This window comes from Agelaius tricolor, unplaced genomic scaffold, assembly GCF_023055355.1.
Source record: "Agelaius tricolor isolate 1412-34295 unplaced genomic scaffold, bAgeTri1.0.p SCAF_26, whole genome shotgun sequence".
Taxonomy (NCBI): Eukaryota; Metazoa; Chordata; class Aves; order Passeriformes; family Icteridae; genus Agelaius; species Agelaius tricolor.
The window spans coordinates 3,447,489-3,461,657 of NW_027269286.1; the positions used below are offsets into that span (position 1 = coordinate 3,447,489).

General features: G+C 43.8%; 1 protein-coding gene and 1 long non-coding RNA gene across 2 annotated transcripts in view; one reads left to right on the plus strand and one right to left on the minus strand.

Moving 5' to 3' along the window:
- LOC139600266 (uncharacterized) overlaps positions 1 to 14,169 on the minus strand; it is a 22,164-nt gene continuing 7,995 nt past the window's right edge. Inside the window, exon 2 of the long non-coding RNA XR_011682467.1 lies at positions 1 to 5,230. This is a non-coding gene — a long non-coding RNA (uncharacterized lncRNA). The remainder of the gene's footprint in view (positions 5,231 to 14,169) is intronic.
- Positions 13,647 to 14,169, plus strand: part of TMEM272 (transmembrane protein 272) — a 25,710-nt gene continuing 25,187 nt past the window's right edge. The window contains exon 1 of the mRNA XM_071448329.1: positions 13,647 to 14,008. The gene's annotated coding sequence lies outside the window, so the exon portion shown is untranslated. The remainder of the gene's footprint in view (positions 14,009 to 14,169) is intronic.

Genomic DNA, 14,169 nt, shown 5'->3' on the forward strand with positions numbered 1-14,169 from the left:
TTTTTTTTTTTTTAATATGGTAGTTATTTTATTTGTTCCTCTCATTACCACTCCAGAGAGTTAACAGAGATCTCCTACATGACTGAAATTCATCCTCCGTCCAGAGCTGCTGGACAGAGAGCAGGTGCTCTCTAACTTCCCACCCTGAAAAACCTTTTGCATGTGGTCTCTCCCCAGCAATGCCACCCAAGCAAAGGCCACTCTGAAGCTGCCATGTGGATGCAATCTTTTGGGGGCAGCTACCAGCAGTCCAAAACCATATAGGTTTATGCTTTTTTTCTGGCTGAACTTCAGGCTCCTCTGTGCTGTACTGTGTAAAGCCTTAAACTTGTCACCAGTCGTATTGTCACCACAGCGCCAGAGAAGCATTGCTCTGCTCTGCCCTGACAGAAGTGACTAGCAGCTCTCCTAAGAGCATTTCATGTGCTTCAAGCCTTTTGCCAGAGAGAGCACACCTAATTTTAGCTTAAATGGATGATAATTTGACATGTGCATTTGAATAACTGAGATAAATTCTTGGCTTTTTGACATTAAAATTTATTAAGTGACAAGTGCTTTTTGAATACTATTGTTTTCTGAAAGGTTCTTTTTCTCTGTAGCACCTGATAATAAAGCTCTAACACGTAAGAGCCCTGAATTTGTGGGAAGTTGCACTGAATGGTCTAATAGGTCATTTTCATCTCTGCCTTACATGGCAATAATTGAATAATAATAATTAAGGTTGCAAAACACTCCTACCCTAGCTGAATTGGCTGGCTTTTTTATGGATTGGTTATTCATTGAACAATAAATATTCACGGATTTGACAGGAAAAACATAGTGCATAATTTGACTTAAACAAAATTAAGCAGGACTGGCAGCCTTATCCTTTAGTAGATCACAAAGGACTGAACTTGAGTGGCAGCTTAAGTGACGGCCTAAGAATACCTGACAGTCACAAAAGTATCAGACTCTTTAACAGCAATTGTAAAGACTTCTTACATTGTGTCCTTGAGTTTATTCAGCGCTAAAATCCTGTACAGAAGGAGAATGAGGTACTAATGCTACCATTCCAGAGAAAAACTCAATACTTGGTACTTTCCATTGTTGCTTTTGTCCCCCATGTTCCTTCTGGATGTACAGATGGTCAAATGGAGATTTGTCTCTGGAACAGCCTGTACAGCTCAACCTTTGAAAACATCAAACATCTGAGTTTGGTTTCTCAAGAAGAAATAAAAGCTGCAGTTGCCGTGCCAAAGCTTGGCAGAAGGCTCTGGTTCTGTACTCACATCCCATAAAACCACAGTGGCAGGGCAGTGGAACAGGCTGCCCAGAGGGGCGGTACTGCCCCAACTCTGGAAATATTCAAGGTCAGGTTGGGCAGGGATCTGCTCATTGCAGAGGGGTTGAACTAGGTGAACTTCACAGGTTCCTTCCAGCCCAAACTACTCTATGATTCTATGAGATATTGCTAAATACTGACCACATGTTGTGTTACAGAGGCTGAGGATTTTCTGTCAGAGCTGAACTGGCAATATGAGCTCAGCACCTGAATAATAATCCCAGTCCCTATCTGCATCCTCTCCTGCTTTTACACACACAAATATACACAAACTGAAACATTTGCTTCCCTCTTGCTGAGGGACTTGCTGCCAACTTTCCCTCCAGCTTGCATCTTTTCCCACATATTGCTGATTTCTGTCATCTTTCCCACTTCTTCCCTGCCCTCTTCCCATGGCAGCAAGGCTGCTGCCAAAAGCTCTCTCAGACACCTGATGAGGGAGGCTCACCCCAGAGGGTGAATGTTCCCATCATGCTCCCAGGAGCAGTGGGAAATTAAATGTTCCACCAAACCTGGTGGGACAGCACAAGTTGCCTCATTAAGACTCCAGTGTTAACTGTGACCTTTAATTATTGGGGATCTGACTGCTACCATTTATCAGTGTCTTATTTAGTTGATATGTGCTGCACTGAGTTAAGTGAGCTGTTCTGAGTTCCAGATAATCTCAGCCATGAAGTTCCCACCTTCTTTGTTTTACCCACCCACAAATGTCCTGTTGACAGGCCAGGAAACCAGAGCTCTACCCCATTCCTTAGGCTGCAGAACCTCAAAAGAATGAAAAATGTCCTGAAAGCCTGGGTGCAATGGCTTTAAAGACAACCACACTAAAACCTCTCCACTGATTTATACCAAGGATGACAGGTGCTATTTTAGAGAACTGGTTGAAATTCATCACTTCTTAAATAAAGTATCCACTTCAGTATGCATGGCTTTCCACATGTTTCTAAGCCTAGCAGAAAAATGAATCCTTTTTCTGTGTGGAGATATTCTCTCTCAGGACCAAAGGCCTCCAGGAAGGTGGACATTTTATAATCCTTAAGGCTACTTCATATTCCTGGAGGGCCTCCTTATCTTCTCCAGGAGAGTTGTTTTATCTGTCCAGTTTCTTTTTCTTCCTATAGAATGCTGTCCTCATCCATAAGGGCCCTGTCTTTCTCCCAGAGGAGCTGATCTTTCCAGAAATTCTTATCCTGGGATTTCTCTGAGTCATTTCCCACCATGATTCCAGGGGCTGCTTATTTGGAGAGCTGTGGACCAGCCTTTTGCCCTGCACTGCTCCCTGCACCCCAGATCAGCAGGTTCCCATCTGAGGGACAGACACCTCTGCCCTTTTCCCTCTGGTGCTGGAGTTACTTTTGTCCCTCTGACCCTTGGCAGTCTCCTGCCCTTCACAGACTCCCCCAAAATATTTACAGCTTCCAAAATCACATGAAACTTGAACAATGAAAAGACCAAAAAGAAAATCTAATTTTCTGTTCACTATTCTACCTCATAATTCTACAGCCAGGGTTCAAGGTGCCTAATTATTTATCCTTTTTCATTAGATTTATTATGACTTTTTGCAAAGTGCCTTCAGCTGCACAGAGGGAGTAGGCTGCATTATAAATAAAAAACTGCTCTGTGCAGCAATTTCAGCCTGGTTTCTTTGCAAAAAAACCCCTTGCTCCTGAAAGGATGGCAGAGGAGCAGCAACCCAAGGCAGGGAGAAACAAGGAATCATTTCTTCTTCCCTACTGCCCTTTCAGGGTTCAGCTGGAAAATTTCTTAGGAAAACACATTTCACTCTGACATTGAGGAAGCAATCCAAAGTCTAAACAGGAGCATCCAGTGACATTTTTAACACTGAACTCCTCTGCATATGGTCTCTTAGAAGACAACACACAGGAGACCCGTGTCCTTTGGGACCTGCAGGTGGAAACTGAGGGAGATATCCCAACACATAGCGGGCACAGGGCACCCAGCTCTATGAGTGAGTCCCACCCTGGAGTCTGCCTCTAATTCCTGTGGTTAAAATTTCCTTTGGATCAGAGAAAAACAGGAAATAATTTTGCTTTTATGAGGCTTCCATCATCTGAACATACACAAAATGATACAAAAACAACTTTGAGAGCCTTTTCTCACACAGTACAGTAAAATTATTGCCATTTGTTCTTTTACTGTGCTCCTGAGGCAGGCTTATAAAGATGTAGGGTAATTATATCAGAGTACATTTTTCAATTAAAATGTCATTATTATCTCACAGAAAATGACTAAATTATATCATTTTGTTCCACAAGTCTGCAAACACTCTTTTGGTTGCTATCGAAATAATTTTCTGCAGACAAATCTAAGAGTGCAGAACTAATGGCTAACAAGCCTGATGTTAGTTTAGATCTGTTCTCTGGTTAGAGAGAGGCCTTATGAGAACAGATGTAAAATGAATTGGGAGAAAAAATTATGTCTTTACTTGTTAAGACTCTTATTATCTCTCTTTGTTACCATCTCTTACCATCAAAAGAAATAAACCCCAAAGAATTGCGTCATGCTGCTGGAAAATGTAGCATTTTGAAAACTCTAGAACAGAGGCATGCAACACTTAGAGAAGTGCAGTCCTAATGACAGCTGGGGTTCTGCTACCCACTGGTGGCTGTGATCCACCCATCACCTACAGTGACAGAATTTCACAAAGTTTGGAACCATTGGTTTGAAGTCCAATGATGCTGGGTGGAGCTGGAAGGGCTCCTGGCAGGCTATGAGCCAAAACAAGGACTGCTCCATATTCATGCTGGTTGCTTCTGAAGCATGGTAAAACCCATCTGTGGGTTTCATTACCCTCACTAGCTCCCCTACTTTGGAAAACTGTCTGGAAGACACAAACAGCACAAACATATTAAACATCAGACACATTGTCAGGTTGCGTCCTTAGGGTTGTATGATTACATTTGGCAGCCAAGGGAAGTGCTACTGTATCTTTTGTTATTTGAACTAAAACAAGTGATGGACCTAAAGCTGAGCACAGATACAGCCAAGACCAGATGGATTTCAAAAGAAAACCTGTGATTCTCAATCCACCTGAAAGCTTGCTTTAGCAGAGTAGCCTGACTTTTAAATGGGTTGGTTCCACTGAAGTCATTGGGAGGAAGTGGTGGATGAGTGGATTAGAAAATCTGATCCATCTTTAGAGCAGGTATTTTAACCTGGGCTTATGTTTCTAGTTTGTGAAATTTTGGTCATTTGAACACCTTCTCTGTGAAGGTATGCAACATTTTCATTAGGTATATTTTAAATAAATTTAGTGCAACTCAGGCCCCGATCCTGCAGGATGTGAAATAGGCTCTTTACTGACAGAAGTTGTCTCTATTTTTCTATTGAAATTGTCTTAAATTTAGACATGAGTGTTAAGTTTCTGGTTGGTGAGTCACAGTGACCTCTTTGTGAGACCTCGAGCCAAATTCACCAGATTCTTTGATAACAAAATCAACCATCCAGCCAGGAACTGAGGACAGATATGAAGAATGAGATGTTTCAAGAGGACCTGTAGGAGAAACCAAGATTAAAAACCATCATGATTGCTAGGAGACAACCCTTGGAAATCTGTTCCAGCTTTTTCTGTTTCAAGGTATTTTCAAATGTCTCTGTACTCATGCTAGAAGCAGCTTCTACTAAAATACTTTCTCAGGAAAAGAACTGAATTTTAGAAAACAGCATAGGAATAGTTTAGATAGACACAATTCTGTTCATTAAGGAAGTCTTGCTCTTTGGGACACCCTCTCAGTCTTCTTCCCAGCTGAGATATGTTCTTCTTTGTAAATGGTAATGGAAAGCTTTTCCTTTCTTCTCTCAGTTTGCTCCATCCCCTCCTCCAGGAGCTGTTTCTTCTTTCCATAGCATTTTCGTGTTCCCACTTCAGCTCCCTATTCGACACTGTAGCTGGGAAAGACAGATGGTGGAAAGAATATTGTTTAGTCAAATACTTTCTGAATTTTTAGCAAAACATTGGTTTTCTAGACAAGAGGTTTTGGTGGTGCAAGTGCATCAAACAGTACAATAATCACCATTTGCAGTGATGACCTGGTGAATGACACCTTTGGGTGTGAATTTTTGACATTTGAGCACCTGCTATAAATTTGTGAAGTTGCAGCAGCAGGATGCATTATTTCTCTCTCTTCTGCTTTTCTTCTTTCCTCCTCACACAGTAAATTCCATTACCAAAAAGGACAAAGACGTTCTTTCAGCTTTCAACTCCTCATCCTTTGCCATTTCAGCACAAATTTCCTGGTAATATATGGAGATGAATTTCACTCCAAAGTGCTTTCAACATCACTGCTACCAGTAACATCCTTCCTGGGAAGGACTAGATGGATAAAATTTTGCTTTCTAGCACATCAGTGAAAAACCTCTTTTCCATCTTTTTCCTTTTTTTTTTTTTTTTTTGGTGAGGAATGCATAACTGGAACTTGGATGCTTGGATGGATTCTGTGAATGGAGTGTTTCTAGGACCCTTTTCACCTCTTGAATCCCACCACAGACCCCAGTGGCTCTGTACAGAGCAGACCTCCACTGGCCTTAATGGCAGCTGGGACATTCCAACAGCAACATTTCCGTGTCTGCAGTTTGGATTTGATTCCCAGCCAGGAGGCCAGGAGCCATGGACACAAATGCATGTCATACCTACATCATGAGATGCCACCAAAAGTGCGGCACTGCCACTTGCACCATGAACCAATGGGCAGCAACCTCAAAGTGGGTGGGTGACTGCTCTGCCTCAGGGGTCCTTCATCCATCACTAAAATAGCAGCAATCACTTTCTGACCAACATATGGAGCTGTCTTAAAAAGATTTCCTCACCTGTCCAAGGGAGCATCTGTGTTCTTGGAAAAGTTACTGTGCACAGGAGGGGCCCATCTGTTGCTGCTGCAAGTGCTCAGGTATCTTTGGATTTGGGAAGAAGGTATTTTTAGAGAGAAAATGAGATGGCAGGAGTTACAGAATCCCAAAATATCTTCACTGACTTTAGGCAAAGCTCTGTATATGCCATATATGCCATATGTTTTGTGGAAGGAACTTCGGGCACCTTCCAGTGGTGAATCAAGCCAAGTTTTGGTTGTAACTCCATTTTTTTAAGACTCAGCTTTAGCAAAAAAAGACCTCTTGAGTTCTCAGGTTCTGAGTCCTTCTTTCACAGTTGCTCCATCACATCATCACCTTACAAAAGCAGTAATACAATGCAGAGAAATCTTTCCAGGCAGCCGTCTGACCCCTGCACACAACCCTCTCCACACTGTGTGGCCTCACAGCTCCAGAAATCATGAGAAATCATCTAACAAACCTACCCCAAACACATCAATGCCAGCAAAAAAACCCCAACAACCAAACAACAAAAAATATACAAAAAAAAAAAAAAAAGCGCCAAAGTAAGACCTTCAGCTGGTTAATTGAATGAATTGAAACTTAGAGCAACTGTAGATGATCTGAAGTTTCAGACCAGTTTGTTCCAGATCAAATAACGAGTTTGTGCATCTGGCAGTCTTCTCAGCCTAACAAAAGACATTTTCTATAGGCAATGAGAAGTAATTTCCTACCCTTGCTGCTCTGATGGTTTAGAAATCAGATTCTGTTTAATGGCCCATTTATACTCACTCGATCTAAGTCTTTTATTGATTATTAGTTTGCATAAGCAATTCTTTATCCTTGGTATATTTAAATGGATTAGGTTTATACCCTTAGCCTTTCTCTTAGTAGTCTAAGCTAGCTGAACACTGTAGATTGAGCTGAAAAAACAGATTCACCATACCTCTCTTTTTTACATGATCTTTTTTAAATGCCCTGGCAGCACTAATCCACTGCTCCTCATGCTACCTCTGTGAGCCTTATGGCTTCTTTCAAAGAGGACTTACAGAAGTGCTGCCCCAAAGAGACAGTATGGAAACAAAAGACACCTTGTGAATGGTGTTGTCATCTGGTGTATATTGAGCACATTGGGACACGTTGCTTCCCTGTTTTCCCCAAGAGCTGTGCTGGAGGCATTGGAGCCCACCCAACGTGCAAGTGAACATGACTTTTAACACTGTCCCCACTTCTGAGCGGAGTCTGATTTCAGGCGTGCTGAGGTTGTGGAGGGGGAGCTGCAGCCCTCCAGCCGGGTCTGGTGACTTGCTGGTGCATCTGCACGCCACACGAGCACCTGCACCGCTCCTGCTGGGACACTTGTCCTGCCCGGTTCTGTGCAGAACCTGTGAGCACAGTGCCACCTGGTGAGACGGGTCTGCAGCCCAAAGAAACCTCACCTCTCACTCACAAACCCCTTTGGATGGGGAAACCTAAACCGGACCCTAAATGCCAGCACACCTCTGAGACATTATTTCATCAGGAGAAGCAACAACGGGCCTGGAATTTCACCAGAAATGGCTCATTTGCAGGAGTCTTCTTGCTCAGGTATCAGCCAGAGGCTGAATTTGCTATAGCCCCAAGCTGAGCTGGCTCCTAATCCAGCCTTCATCCACTGCAACTAGGTCTGCAATTGAATCCTTTGGAACCTGAAGCCCAGGGTATGAAAAGTCCTTGAAAGGAACACCAAAACATTGGATTTGACGTGCCATTGGATTTGTTATACTGTAACAGCTGCCTGGAGAACTGCTCCCACAAAGCTCTCCTTGGCAGAGGAAGGCCTTGGGGTCCCCAGGGAACCCCCTTTGGTTCTTGCTCCAATAGAAACTGGCATGGAGGGAAATGCCACTGTTGAATAATCTTACTTTACAACGTGCTTATAGCCTGCTCCAGATGCCCTCTTGTTGAGCCATGAGATGTTCTGTGCATGGCAAGACATGGCTGTGAGAAGCCATGGCCTTGGCTGTCACCTTCTCACGAACATCCCATGAGCACAAACTCCACCTTGGGCCTCTCACCTGCAGCCTGACACCAGGCCTTGTGGGCAGGCAAAGCTGATCAGGAATCAATGGGGTAATTTCTAGTTTATGGGACTTGGAGTGACTGTAGAAAGCAGGATTTTACCTTTCAAAGTAGAGATTTTAATGCATTACCTAAATATACACATGTCCAGACGCATAGAGGGGAGGGTTGTTCCTCCCTTGTGTTGGGGATAGCACACCCCACCTCCCACCCCCAACACAGCCCAAGAGAAGAAAGAAACACAAACTTAATCAACTCCTTTCTGCCTGCACAGATCACAGGGATGACTTTAGAATACACACGGCAGATAACTAAATGAGGCTGTCAGCAATATGGGCATCTGTAAGAGCCCAGTGCAAAACAACTAAATAACTATTTAGTGCAATACAACAGGCATCTACACACACTGCAGGTGTCCAGCCCCACATCACAGTGCAGATAGAGCCAGTGCAGGAACTGTTTGGGCAAATACAGGCTTCTAGAACTGCTTGAGGTGCCCTCAATTCCCCTCTATCCAGGGCTAGCAGGACAAAACCTACATCCTTCTGTGTGGGGTGGAATGCACTTAGGGAACCATATCAGACCATGCCTCTCTGCAGAGCCCAGGGAATTCCTGTGTGGACACCTCTATTTGATTCAGTTGATCCATTAGTGAGAGTGAAAAAAATCCTGTTTCTCAGCTCAGCTGCACAGCAAGCTTTTTATTTTTTCTCCCTTATTTTTTTCTCCCCAGAAATCACATATTCAGACAACTGCAATGAAGACTCCTCACTCCACATATGTTGTTACCACACTGAACTCCAGCTCCAACTCCTAGCTCATTTGTGGTCACTCAGCTGTTCTGTGGTATTCCTGCTTTTTCTTCTTATCATTCTCCATAATTAGTCTATACATGGTTACAAACACATGGTTCTCTTTCCCATGAGTTAAGGCTATAAGTAGGGATTGTGCTCCCCCCTTTTGGAGGGTTGGAATTTTCAGCTCTGTTGAACAGATATGGTGTTAAATATGGTTCACTATCCTCCAGCTGAGGAGGACAAATGCACTAAAAGGTGGCAAAAGGCATATTTCATGAGTGAGGAAATGAAATAACAAAAATGAAAATATACACTGTTGTCTTCTGTTGTCAATGGAACAGCACTTTTCGTTACGTCTGTATGCAATGGGAATATTAACTCTGATATGCGGAAGTGCAAATTAAACTGCTGATTTAGATTATCATATTTCAAGAATAGTAACTTTATAGGCTTTTTTAATTTTTCATTCCATGTAAAACCTCTGTGAGTTATAAGCCTTTTTTGTCAACTATATCTTATAAGTGAGAAGTTTATATTCCTGCTGTTACTTTAAAAGAGGCATTTTGCTGCTAGGAGAGTTTAGCATTTTATTCAGCTGTGGTAACTTTCCCTTATACTCTAGCACGAAGCACAATTAAGACAGAAATGTTCTGTAGCTTATTATGCCCCTGTGTGAGGAACTAATCTTTTTATCCTTCACTTCATTTTTCAGGGACTCCAAAGTGTTTTGCAAACTCTACACATTTGCCTAGCACACTCTGTAGTGGCATAAACAAAGAATACATGGACTTCAATAGGGACTTTTGCTTTTACATTTTTAGTAATTCCACTTTCTCTTACTGCAAGTTTCAAGAATACTGGAATTTCCCAGTTAATATTCTGGGCTTGTGGGTAAATTTTGCTCACATTAATTTGGGCTATTTGTTACTTTGGTGAATAGGCAGGGGAACAGAGGACTGGAATTTTTAAAGAAATATATTTATTATTGAAAGGAAAATTTTCTTTACACAGAACAATACACAGGTTTCCCTCCTGAACTACCAGTGGCTGACAATCTCTGATGAATGCCATTCAATAAAAATGAAATAAACTTTTTTGGTTTTGTTTCTTTTTTTTTCTATAGGAAACCAGCAAACATTCCTAAGGAAGTAACTCCATTACTAACTTTTCAAGCTCTGGATTTTTGATTTAGCCTGGCTTTCTATGGACACACACCATGTGCATTTGTTGCCCTGGGTTCTACTATCTGGTTGTTCCCTCTAATATCTTGCAAATATTTGCCAATTTTGATTGAATTTGATAGAGTAATTGAAGACTCAGTGATACAAGCAAATGAGGTGAGGACATCTGGCTCATTACCTTGTCTCAGATGGACAATGGCTATGGACCCAGGGAAGCTGGGTAATAATTGTAATAAAAGTAATCCATTGTTACTTTCCCAGGATTATCCTCCGGCATCCGGGGCTGGAGGTTCATAGGGATCCCAAGCCACAGCTGCTTCCTTTGTGTCTTGTGATCTTTCCTACCAAACCAAGGCAAATCTTGTCCTATTCTGCTTGTGTGATACATACTTAAAGTAGAAAAAGAGACCCTCTGACTAACCTGAGTGAAAGCTGCAACAAGAGCAGCTATCCCTTACTAGACTTTATTAAAGCTACTCTCCCTGGACATTACCCAGCACACTTTGCCTTTTGTCTCTCTATTCCTTAGGCCTCAATTACATTGTGATAAATTGTCCTGAGTAAAGGAAAGTGTGAAGCAGACACTGATATTTTCTCATTTTCTGCCTTAACTCTTGGGCATTGCCAAGCAAACTGCCACAGAGAACAGCACATACATGTTGTTCTTCTATTTCTGGAGTCCCATACTGTTGTTATCAGATTTCTAAAGTCCATACCTCCTTGGCATATTCTTACAGCTACAGATCTTCACAGTGCAGACTCCTTCCTCTGCATGTTACTCTCTCAGTTCAGAGCTCCTCCAAGGCTCTCCCTGACTGGCAAACCTGCCCCCTTTTATCCCAGTTATCTTCATTAGTCACAGCTGCAGCCCAATTAAGGACATCGCAGCTGCAGCCCATCAAGGACAACCAGGACCTCCCGGGGCAAAGCCCCTTTACAGATATTCAAGTACAATACATTTCCTCTACTATACATACATATCCCTTCCCCAGGACAGTCTTGTGGGAAGAAGCCAAGGAACGGAAACATCCACAGCAGTAGGCTTCACCTGGCACTGTAATTTATAGTGACAGCCACACAAAACATTTTCTTAGTGATGCACATGAGAGGAAAGTGCCTGGTCTGACCTTGTGTGTGTCAGCATGTGGAAGCATTTCACAGCTTCTGCCCTGCACCAAGCTCTGCAGCTTCCAGACCATCCCAGGGGATGGACATGGTCACCTGGTGGCTCTCAGAGCCCAGGGGACTTCGGGCTGGGCACACAGTGACTCACTGCATTGACAGCACCTCTAGTCCCAGTATCTTCCTAAGGCTGCCTTAAAATTTTCCTTCAAAAACACCAGAATCAAGCAACTTAATGGTACTACTAAATGTCATTGTCAACACTGGCTACACTTGCCACGGGAGCTCTTGGTCCCTGTTATTTTTTCTATGATCTTCTTGTAATGATTGAATGTTATAATTTCCAGGATTCCCACAGGCGATCATTAAAATGCTGGCAAGTTGGTATTGATGATTGGTTTCCACTGTACAAGCAGAGTATTTCTCAGCAGATAAGTACACACTTTTTGCCTTGAACAGTGAAAGAAATGTACACTGAATTTCTTTCCCACTGGCAGTTTATATTTCAATACACAAGGATAATTTATACAAGAAAATATAACATTTGTGATTGCATCCAGCATTTACAAAAACAGTCAGGCTCTTCCAATTTGAAAAGAAAAAATTATGTAGGAGATGGAGGACTATTTCTATGCTGATTTTTACTTCTGCGTCACCAAGTTAAGAAAAGGCCCTGTGGCAAAAGTGTTCACCCTACATGGAGGGTGGAAATAAATTGAACATTAATTGAACAAACTGGAAAGGAGAGAGCATCTCTACATGGCCCTTTCCCTCTCCATGCTAACCATTATGTACCCAGGAAAATTCATGGTGAGGTGCAACCCCTTCCAAAAAGGCACCTGGTCAAAAAACCCCAAATGTGTATTATGTGGGGATGTAAAAGTCCCTCCTGGTCTGAGGGGGGGCTGTGTTTGAGGAAAGCATGCTCTGGCTTGTGCTTTTGGTGGCAGCATTACAGAGCCCCTTTGCTCAGCTCAGCCCAGGACATCAGCAGTCACAAGAAGAGCAGCACACAAGCTGGAACGCCCTGGGTTAGGATGTGTGACCCTGTGGCATCACCTCAGCAGACACAGGCAACCCACATGTGCCTCAGAGCTTTGTGGAGGGTGAGGAAAAGCACCCCAAAAGCAGGCAGTGATATTGGACATAACGAAAATCCTTGCTGATGCCTAATGCCAGGCACTGGCCTGGGAATAACCTCTGGAGAGCCAGCTTTCTCTGCTGGAAGAAGAAGCTTTATTACACTGAAGGAACGAAGAACTAGGAGCACAGAAGGCCCAGCTGTCCAGTTTGGCCACTTGGATGTTGTGTCTCAGTCTCTTCCTGCTGTGCCTCTTCCAGCAGCAGTGGAGAGCACCAGAGTCTTCCAGAAGTGTCCTCCTGCTCCCTTCATTGCCATACAGAGTGCATGGCTTCCTTGTCTGAGTGCTCAAATAAACTCCTGCTTCAGTGCAATGGATAAAGGCCACAGCCTCACCTTCTTCTTCACTGCCAAATTTCCTCCACCAAAATTTTCACTCTGCAAGGCTATGGCAATCAGACAGCCACAGCACCATGAGGTAAGGGCTTTTGCCAGCATATTGGACCTTGCTGCAGGGAAAAGCACAGGGAGTGTAAGAACCAGCCTGTGGCTGTGGTTGTCCATGTGCTGCAAAGTCACCCATCAAATACCATCATTTTCTTTACCTTGGCTAACCCAGTGTGGACCCATTTTCTTAATGCAAAACGTGTGGCAGTGGGAGTTATATTGTGATGAACTGTGCAAACCTGGCAGCTGAAGGCAGAATTGTTTTTCTGAGCCGGAGCAGGCACTTTGTCAGCTCCCTGCTGGTGACTAATGAAGCAGGTAACCCTTTCTGTCTTGCAGGGCCTTCCTGAATGGACTCAAAACACACATCAATCTTTATTAATGCTGTCACTCCTCCTGCAGAGGTGCTCTCCCTCAAACCCACTTTTTCTTGTGCAGAAACAAGGGCTTTCCACCCATACCTATAATTACACCTGAGATGCCAGATGGTCACCTGCTGATGGGAAGGTGATCTAGCAGGTAGCCACCTAACAAATAGGTGACACTCAGCCAGGGTGACACAAGACATAAAGACCCAACAGCTAAGGTGATACACATGGCAGTTTGCAAAGAGCTCTATCAGCTGCATTGATGGGGAAGGGGGGGAATTGCATGAAGAATGAACCAAGTACTTACCACTCTCTACTGATTTCTGAATAAATAATTTTTCTTCCCTCAAAAATAAAAGACTTAGTGAAAGAAATTTGTTGGTGGCTTTTTGTTGGTTTTTTCCCCCCCTTTCTGTACAGTCACAGTTGTGTGGGGTCCTTTGCTTCCCCCTGCTGTCACCCTGGAACGGCACAGGGTGGGCTGTGGCTGCAGCCAGCCGTGGGAGTGGGGAAGCCTAATGAGGATGGGCTCCGCCGGCAAGCGCTCCTGCATCCCACAGCTCCCACGGTGCTGCTGCTGTGGAGAGCAGTGAGAGCAGGAGGCCAGCAGGAATAAAAGGCAGCAGGGCCCCCCTCCGTGCCTCACCGCCCACGGGCAGAGTCCCAGGAGCCAGGCAGAGCTCTGGGGTCCCAGCAGAGAGGGCTCTCCCAGCTGGCTCCCACCGAAGGCTGGATTTTGCTGTTCCTCTGCCCCATCACCCACACGTGCAGGTGAACAGATTCGGCACCCGCTGCACTCTCAGGTAAGAGGGGTTTGCTGGGACCCGGACAATGAAAGCCGGTGTGGGGCTTTGTGGTTTGTTAGGAAACTGGGTCTGGAAGAGGACTTTACTCGGAATATTTCAGAAAATAAAAAGCAGTTGTTCCCTCTAGCAGTCCTTAGAGAAGAGCCCTTGCTCCAGAG